General features: G+C 39.2%; 1 long non-coding RNA gene across 1 annotated transcript; it reads left to right on the top strand.

Moving 5' to 3' along the window:
- Positions 1-8,847: 8,847 nt before the first annotated feature.
- LOC128032459 (uncharacterized) lies at positions 8,848-9,984 on the top strand. Its single transcript, XR_008188626.1, has 2 exons — positions 8,848-9,355; positions 9,487-9,984. It is a non-coding gene; the product is annotated as an uncharacterized LOC128032459 (long non-coding RNA).
- Positions 9,985-10,243: the final 259 nt, after the last annotated feature.

Below are 10,243 nucleotides of genomic sequence, written 5' to 3'. Positions count from 1 at the left end.
TATCCTGAGAAACCATCCATGAAAGAAAACAAAGAATGCTTTACCGTATTATCCACCAAAGTATTGATGTGTGGTAAAGGAAAATTATCCTCGGGGCTTGCTTGATTCAGATCACGATATTCCACACACATTCGCACCTTGCCATCTTTCTTCGGCACTGAGACTATATTAGCTACCCATTCTAGATACTTGGAGACTTGTAGGAAGCCAGCGTCAAATTGTTTCTTGACTTCTTTTTTTATCTTCAACAGCATTTCAGGTCTCATCCTTCTTAGCTTCTATTGAACAGGTTTGCATTCTGGTTTCAGTGGGAGCTTATGGACCACAATATCTGTGTTCAACCCTGGCATATCCTGATAAGACCAGGCAAACACATCCTTGTACTCATGGAGCAAGGCGATCAAATCCCGACTGGTGTTTTCTGAAATGGAAGTCCCAATCTTCACTTCTTGTTTCTTTTCTTCATTCCCTAGGTTCACTACCTCAACAGATTCTTGATGGGGTAGGATCTGTTTCTCTTCTTGTTCTACCATTCTCAGTAAGTCAGGAGACGAGACACAATCTTCAACATTTTCGTCAGCTTCGAATTCTCCTAAACAAACAGCCTTCTCAAAATTGATTTCAGGATTCATATCGGGATTATTCATGCCATTGATATCTGAGCACCTGAAAGGTGAATGGAAAAAGCTATAGAAGAGCATTGAGGTATTGGAATCAACACACAATGATATGAAATGATATGAGACATATGCCGGAAAAGGATATGAATAGAAGGAGTAGTCGATAAGTTAATGGAAATGAAAAGAACATGACAATATAAAACAAAATGCATCTTCATTAATGTTCATTGAATTGATAAAGAGCAAACATAAGCTCTTACAAAAGGAACCCTACTATTTAAGGACACACGAAATGAAGGGTTAACATTGGGCATTACTCTGAAGGGGACTTAAAAACTACAAGGAGGTCCACAGCAGTCCAGTTGTTCAAAGCAAATCCAGGAGGACAAGGGTGTATCATTGAAGCATTCTTAATTTCAGCATTCTCATTGTCAATAGTATTTAGGCTGATATTCTGAAGACCATTTTCAATCAATAATGTGACAAAGGAGGATACGCCAACAGCTCACATTCTAATTCCCGGCCTGAAGATCTCGCGATTCTTCTTTCTCAATCTTTTTGCAATTGTTTTCTTCTTTGATGTATATTTGGCTTGAACCCCAAACCGTATCGATCCTTGTGGTGCGTTGGTTTCAAAGCTCTAACCATCCCTTGTTGATATTTTCCCAAGGCTTTCCTCGCTCGAGCTCCTTTTCCCATAGTCAGCTTAATTCCCATCTTGGTATTCCTCGACAGTTTGGGAATGGGGATCTTATTCCCTTCAGCAACAAATGCAGCATTAATAAATTCCAATGAGCGAAAAGAACATTCTACAGCATCTTCGCTTATTTCGATGTAGGGTGCATCAGCAGAGATAGATGCGACGATGTCTTCCTCACCAGCGATAGTAATCAAGCGTCCATCCATGATGAACTTTAATTTTTGATGGAGAGATGAAGGAATTGCCCCAGCAGAATGGATCTAAGGTCTTCCTAAGAGGCAATTGTATGAAGGCGTGATATCCATGACCTGAAACTCGATATCATATGCACATGCACTTTTAGAGGAATTTGGATCTTTCCATGACCTCTCGTTGCGTCCCATCAAATGCTCTTACTATAGAATGATAAGGCCTCAGATAGGACATATCAACCGGTATCCTAGAAAGCGTGGCCAAAGGCATAACATTGAGTGCAGATCCATTGTCAATGACCACATTTGGTACTATGTAGCCCTTGCAATTGGTTGTGATGTGCAATGCTTTTACGGAGCCCCTACCATTTGGCGGTATTTCGTCATCACTAAAAGAGATGAAATTATCTGCATTCAGATTATTTACCCACCTATCAAGCTTTTCCACATATACATTGTTCGCCACATAAGCTTTGATTTAACACTTTTAGCAAGGCGTTTCGATGTGGCTCCGAGTTCAACAATAGAGATAGTACCGAGATTCAGGCCGGCTGCTTGTTTAATTGTTCTACAACGTTATATTCACTGTGCTTAATGAACTTTAAGAACTCACATGCTTCCTCCTCATTCACAACCTTTTTAACTTCTTGCTCGGGCGGTATTTTAACATCGTCCTCAACCTCATACATTGGTGCTTTTCCTTTTTGGCTCGGACCAGCAACCTTCTTCTTTGGCTCAACCGTTTCGGGAGAACAACACCTTCCGCTGCGAGTAAAATGTCCTACTCCGCTGACATCTTCATTTATAACTTTTGACTTTTCACCTTCAGGCACAACGATATTGACATCATACTTCTACGATACTGCCTTGTTGTCATTGTAAGAGAAAGGAGCAATTACTTCGATTATCAAACTTGGTTTAACTTCTCCACTAACTTCTTCCTTCTTTGCCTCGTAATAAATCACTAAAGGTCTATTTACGCTATAAGGGGAAGCCATCGATTGATTATCAAAGGCACATATTTCTCCTTCTTCGGCCCCCTCCACCCTATCAAAGACCTTGACCTCTTTATTATCCATCATGTCCTGAAGTAATTTCCTAAATTCCTTACAAGATTGGATGTTATGCCCTTCGACGCCATGAAAATCACAGAAGCCCTGGTCTTTTGTACTTTCTTCTTTGAGAATCCTACTAGATGGGCAGAGCAAGCCATTTTCAATCATCATCTCTCATACCTTTCGCAAAGGTGTCCTTACTTTGGCAACATAACATTTGGCTTGCCAATTGTCTTCACTTGTCACCGCACTTACATTCCCGCCAGTATGGTTAGGAAGGGAATTTCCCGTCACATTGCTAACACCACCGAATCGCAGGATACCAGCATCGATAGACCTTGAACCCTCCTTTTAAAAGCAACGCAGTTTTTTGTAGAATGCCCCTGATTTCCAGCGTGATATATGCAACTAGCGTTAGGATCATACCATTTCGGGTATGGAGGCTTAAGGGTACCATGTAATGTAGGGATATTAATTGTTTTTCCAACAGCTTCGGGTATAATTCTCCATATGATACAGAAATTAGAGTAAACTGAGGTCTTTCAGGATTGGGTCTTGCTGGTCTATGTTCATTTTTGGGTTGGCTTTGTGTAGGCATGGTGTTTGGTGGGAACACGGTGAGTGGTCTTTGGTTATTCATAGCATAAACGGGGTAAGACGAAGGTGCTTGATAGTAAGGACCTTGAGGAGGAAAGTAGAAGTTTGAAGGTGGGCGATAATGTGGTCGTGATTGGGCGGGGTACGAATCGGGTACTGCCCTCTTCGAACCCTCGGGGCCTTCCATTCTCTCACTTTTGACGGCGTTTTCAATAAGCTCCCCAGATATTACAATATCTGCAAAGTTCTTTGTGGTGCTTCCTACCAATTTATCGTAAAACGACGCTTTCAGAGTATTGATGAAGAGAACTGTTATCTCTGTCTTAGTTAACTGGGGTTCCACTTGAGCAGAGATATCCCTCCATCTTTGTGCATATTGCTGAAAAGTCTCTGTCGGTTTCTTTTCCATCATTTGTAAAGTTAGTCGATCAGGCACCATATCCGATACATGCCTATATTGCTCACAGAATGCTGATGCTAAATCCTTCCATGATCGGATTCTCTCTCTACTAAGCTGATTATACCATCGAAGAGCTGAGCCAACCAAACTATCTTGAAAGCAATGTACCAACAATTTATCATCGTTCACATAACTAGTCATCTTTCAGCAAAACATGATCAGATGCGCCTTTGGACATCTTGTTCCGTCATACTTCTCAAAATCAGGTCCTTAAATTTTGGGGGTAGAACCAGATCGGGTACCAAACTGAGTTCTTTGGCACTCAAAGTAGAGAAAACTTCGGCACCCTCTACCGCCTTGATCCTCTCTTCCAGGATCCTATACTTATCCTGAGCGTTATTGTCATCAATTTTCAACCTTGCTATTTCTACAGGATCATCTAGGTCTGGAACAATTGGATCCGATACAAATATTCCTTGCCCTAGAAGAGCAGATGGAGCAGGATGTTGTTCCAAGACTGTAGGTTCCCTTTGAGGATATCCTCTTTGCATTGCATGGACATGAGGTGGAGTGAATCCCGGGGGATAAAGTGGATCTTGACTAGCTCTTGCCTGATGTTGCTCTACGATATCAGGGTTCTGCATAGGTCCCTTTCCTTTGACCAAGGCCGTCATCATTTCCACCATTTTGGTCATTTGATCCCTTTGCTCGAACGATTCCTCTCGAGACCTCACCATCAAATCTCTCGCCTCTTGCTGTGACTTGGCCAGTTACTCTTGCAACTCTTTTTGGGTCTTTTCCATCCTTTCCATCCTTTCATTGAGTTCGACATCCATAGCTCTAGCTCTTAAGCGCGTCCTATAAGAGTGACGTGATTCCAGACTCGTAATGTAGCAACTGTGGATTAGACGGTTTTAACCTTAGCAAATGATTAGGGTGATATGAGCATGCAATGAATAAATGAATGAGTAACAAATGAATGTTAATCATGCGTAAATATGCAAAAATATGTGTTGATTCCAAAATGGCCCCATATTTGGGCGTTTCATTTATCAAAAGAGTCCCTTACAAAAAGTTTTGCCATCTTAGTTTTAACAGTTACACAAACTTCTTAACCACATCGCCTTGTTTCTTTATACGTTCCAGGAACACCGATATGCTTGACCTTTGGCTAGGAGGGTATTGGCAACTGAGAACTTCCGCTTCATCTGATAATTGCACTACCTGCACAGTCGCCTTGCGAATTTCATTGATCAAACTGCTGAGATGCATGTCTTTTTCTTGGAAGGCTCTTTCGTAGGCACGAATGTCTCTGTCATGTTGACCATTTTTCTCTTCTAGAGCTCTCAGGAGGTCATCCAAATGTTGCTGATGAGTTTGCAGTGTACTTTCTAGATTTCGGATTCTTCCTTTTAGCTCTTGACGCTCAGACTGACTAGCTATTAATTCTGCAGACACAGTTTCGTATTCAACATTCTTCTTCCTCAACTCTATCATAGCACGTGCAGCTCTTTCCTCCTCCTTCTTTACTTTGGCTTTCCAGAATTCTATCCCACCTTTGACATTACTTAGTTCCTCCTTCCATTCTGCTTATGATTTGCCCAATCCACTATTTCTTATAGTGCCTTTTAATTTCTTGTTTTCCAAATGAAGGTCCCTTAAATCCTTTCTCGTGACCTTAACTTCTTTTTGGACTTTCTCGGTTCTGGATTTTTCAATTTGAACATCAATCTTCAGCTGGTAGTTTTCCTCCTGAAAAGAACTAATATCTCGTAACAATTTGGCTTTTTCACGTTCAAATTCATGTCTTGTCAATTCTAACTCGAACGGTATTTCCTCTGGGAACGGATTCTGGCAAACAACGTCAATCGGCAGGGTTAGCTGGCTCTTCACTCGTTGTTGCCTCCATATGTCATAATCTACAGTGATAGTATCAGCATAGAGAGCCTCTTCCATTAGGTAGACTTTTCTCCAAGAATTCACAGTATCCTGAACCTTTTTCATGTAACCCTCCCCCGTAAAGGGAAACTCCGATTGTGCTAATCCATTAGTAACTGGTACGAACTGTCGCAAAGTGAACTGTCTTTGAACCATCAACGGAGCATATCCAACTCCTCCCCATAATCCTAGCAAAAACACCCAGTCTTGGTTCTCACACTTGTATAACAAAACAGAGGGACGAATCCAAGGTGCGCTCCAAGTTATATCTTCAGCATGGAGGTTCTAAAAAACCAAGACCCAGTGTTGTTCAGTGACATCCCTTGGCCAATCCTTTTCAAGGTGTGCTTCTAACGGAGCGAATGTTTTTGAGAACATATGGAAAGGTGTGCGCTCCACTTTCCAAAAGTGGCTAAAAATCCAAACATTAAGTAACTAAGTGCATCCGATGAAACGCCCTTCCCCTTTCTTCCTGCAAGCATTTAGGGATCTAAAAGTCTCGGCTAATATGGTTGGGACGAGGTTGATTCCTTGCCTTAACTTTTCAAAGAAATCCACTACCGCGACTTCAATGTGCCTGAGAACCTTTGGGAAGACGATCAGTCCATTAACGGCCAAGGCAAACAAATCTACTCTTTTCAAAACATATGGATGATTCTGAACTAACTCCCGAAGGGAAAACCATGGAATACAACTGACTTCATTCTTCTTCCTTATCTACTTTTCAACCCATGTATCAGTCATCCCCGTCAAATTTATTAACTTCTTTTTAAAGGTCATTGGTTTAGGCTCATTCACATATATCTTGTTGAGTTGCACATTATCGATGCGAAGCAAGGCAGCATACTCTTCTATGGTCGGAGTCATATCTTCCTGATTGAAAGTGAAACACTGATAGGCTGGGTCCCAGAATCGAACCATGGCTTGGATCAACTACTCGTTCACATTGATTGCTATCAAGTGAGCTACATCCCCATACTTTTCATTGAAGATGCCTCTAGTATCTGAGTCCCACTGTTTCCAAATCCTTGTCAAGTCTTCAAGATCATTCTGATGCACATTCAAAGTCACACGCTCGGGAAGATCAGAGGTGTATCCTTCCTTCAAACTGCCCCCTTTCGCTTTTTGAGTCCTCAAAGACCAATCTCGGACTACAATATTTTTCTTGGTTACTCGTGTAATTGACTCCATTAGAAACCCGTTTTTGGCAACCAATCTCTAATCAACACCTTCCTAATGAGATGTCTACGATGCATGATGAAAAATAAAATGAAGAACAAATAACATTGGTTAGAGATCACAACAGATATAAACAGAAGAGAAAAGAAAAATAAAGACTATGGAAAATTTAACAAATTAAGCTATTCAGTCATGCAATTTGGTGGAATAGACCCATATTTTTTTGCCCCAACATGCTTTACAAGAAACCTACCCTACATACCATCAGACAATCTATCCGGCCTAATTTATTAAACAGACTCAATTCATTTGCAAATAAGTGTAAATGTAAAAGAAATAAAAGGTAAGAGGCGTTTCTCCCGTGTACTTATTTTGGTAACTATCAAACGGACAGAGGTTCGGCATGGCTCTAATGGGTTGCTCGTACAGTTCACTATATGTGTTTTTGGTTCTAGAAAGGTACTCGAATTGTCCATACTGTCACCTATTAAGGTTAGTATGGAGCCTCGATCATCACCCATCACAGGCTCACGAGCTCAATTCGAAGGATTACATTTACTTATGCCTATGCGGAGGGACGAGTTAACTCACGAAAGCATAAGTCATATGTAACCCGGAAGTATTTCACTAGCCTGTGCGGAAGGACGAGTTAACTCACGAAGGCGTAGCGTTTACTTCCACTTAAAAGGACGGAGCCCGGGTAGAGAGCTCATGTTATGTAAGAATGCAAGTGCACGGTGTGTTGGGAGAAACTCACAAACCTTTTATTTTTTATTTTTACTAAAAAAACAAACTAAAAAACTATAAAACTTAAAGCTGAGAAAAAAACAGAAAAATAAAACGAGTTAGAACAATATTAATTTGAAAACCGGATGTAGATGCATGACTTTTTTTTTTAAAATAAAATTCAAAAATCACAATTAAAATTTAATTTGAACAAGAAATTTTGAAAATTTTGACAACACGCGTTTAACATCAGACTCGACTCTCAAAGGATGTCCCAGCGGAGTCGCCAGCTATAGCGACCTAAAAATTTTGTCCACGCCCGCTAATCGAAGTGATTATTGAAAATTTGAAAACGGAGTTTCGATTATATTAAAAAAGGGAGTCGCCACCGATCTTTTTTTCCTAGGTGTGATCGGACACCTAATAAATTCTCTTTTTAATAAAAAAATTATTTTATAAATTTTCTTTTAAAAAAGGCCAAGGTTTAGGTCTGCGTCAAAATCCAATGACAATTAGAGTTCGGGATTCGGTTACGCGCGAGGAAGGTATTAGCACTCTCGCGACGCCCAAAATTGGTATCTCGTTAAACGCGCGTTGTCTTAATTTTTTAAAAAACGAGTTAAATTTAATATTTAATCGTGATCCAATTGAAACATGAGAATTTTTTTTGAAACACGAAAACTTTTGAAATACGAGCATTTTAAGAACACAAAAATTTTTAAAATACGAAAATTTTTGAAAACACGGAAATTTGTGAAACATGGGAATTGTTGAAAACACGAAAATTTTTGAAAACAACGAAATTTTTGAAAGACAGGAATTTTTTGAAAACACGAAAATTTTTAAAACATCGGAAATTTTGAAAACACGAAGATTTTTGAAACACAGAAATTTTTGAAAACACGAAGATTTTTGAAACACGAATTTTTTTTAAAAGAAACAAGAAAATTTATGAAAACACGGGAAAAACACGAAGATTTGTGAAAACATGAATGTTTTTTTGAAACACGAATTTTTCGATTTTTTAAAAGACGTATCATATTTAACACGAACCGGTGATATTCACTCAATATAGCGATGAAATCATCGAATTAGTGTCAAATCGGTTCAATTTAATATTTAATTGTGATTATATTAAAACACGAGAAATTTTTTAACACACGAAAATTTGTGAATATTTTCGATTTTTAAAAGGGCGTATCATATTTAACACAAATCGGTGATGTTCACCCAACATAGCGATGAAATTAACGATTTAATGTTAAATCGATTCGTTGCCTTATTTATTGAAATTATTTAAAATTAAAATAAAATAAATATAATGATGTTTTATAAAATTAAAATTAAAATAAAGAAAGTATTAAAAGCATAATATAAAATACGAGATATTATAAAAATACACAAATTAAATTAAAAATGGAAAAAAGAAAATTACCGAAAAGCTCAAAAATACGAGCTTAATTGAACGGGTCGCATGACTTGGGCCCTTTTTCTTTCTTCTTTTTTCTTTTTTTTTCTTTTTTTCTCTTTTTTCTTTTTTGGCTGGGCGGCTGGCTGTTGGGTTGCCTGGCCTGCTAGGCCTTCTGTTGGGCCTGGCGCTGAATTGGGCCTGTTGGACTGCTTCTGGGCCTGCTATTGGGCTGCTGTTGGCCTGCTTCCTTTTTTTTTGCTTTTGCCTTCTTCTTTTTTTTGCTTTGGACTGCTTGAGTTGTGTTGCTGGGAGTGGGCTTAGCCTGCTGTTGGCTTGCTGCTAGGGCTGCTGCCGTGGGTCGGGTCAGTGGCTCGGGTTGCGAATCGGGTCGGGTCGACCCGACTATTCTATTTTTTCTTTTTTTCCCTTTTTTTCTTTCCCTTTCTTCTTTCTTTTTTTCTTTTTTTCCTTCTTTCTTCTCTTCTTCTTCCTTCCCTTCGACCTTGCTCTTCCTCGCCGTCGCCGCTTCCTTCGCTCGGTGCGACTGTCTTCGGCATCTGCTCTTCTCTTCTTCTTTTTTCTTCTCTTATTTTCTCTTTTTTTTTTGGTTTCAGTTGCTGTTTTTATTTTCCTTTGTTTTGCTTGTTGCTTTGCTTGTTTGGGTTGTAGGTGTTGACGACGACGGTGCTGCGGTGGCGGTGGTTGTGGTGACGGTGGGGGAATCAACTGGATTCGAAAGTTTTTTTTTGAAATTTCTCTACTATTTTTTTGCTGCCCGAAAATGAATCCCCCTCTCTTTCTCTCATTTTCTTCTTTTAAATCCTTCAATTTTGTCTTCTTCTTCTTTGTTTTCAGGTGGCAGTGGAGCAATCATGGCCTAGGGAGGCTGCTGGAGTAGCTGGAGGTGGGAGAAGCACGCTCGACTACTGATTGCGGCGATTTGACAAGTCCAGAAGGACCAAACTGCAGAAGATGTGAAATTTCTAGGGTAAAAGTGCAATTTTAGGAAAATATGGGGCCAAAATGTAATTTTTAGAAAGTTTAGGGGCCCAAATGTAATTTACAAATTATTAGGGGTTAAGATGTAAATTTAGAAAAAAATATAGGGGTCAAAATGTAATTTTTGAAAAATTCAGGGGCTAAAATGTAATTTGTATTTTTTGTTTTTGTTTTTTTCAAAATTTTATTATTACTATTTTATTAATATTAAAAAAAAATTAAAAATGGGCTAAAACAAGTCCAAAATTAAATCCTAATGGGCCCAATCATAAGGCCCATACGAGACCAACCCAGCCCAAAACCCTAACCGGGCAAAATTCAGTGATGACAATCATGTTCATGTTTATCATATTTTTTTCAACTTTTTTTTTTATTACTAGGCAGTTAACTTATGAAGAATTCTAGGATTTTAAGGTTAAATCTAAAT

The sequence above is a fragment of the Gossypium raimondii genome, chromosome 9, assembly GCF_025698545.1.
Source record: "Gossypium raimondii isolate GPD5lz chromosome 9, ASM2569854v1, whole genome shotgun sequence".
NCBI classification, from domain to species: Eukaryota; Viridiplantae; Streptophyta; class Magnoliopsida; order Malvales; family Malvaceae; genus Gossypium; species Gossypium raimondii.
This window is presented reverse-complemented; position numbering and strand designations above follow the sequence as displayed.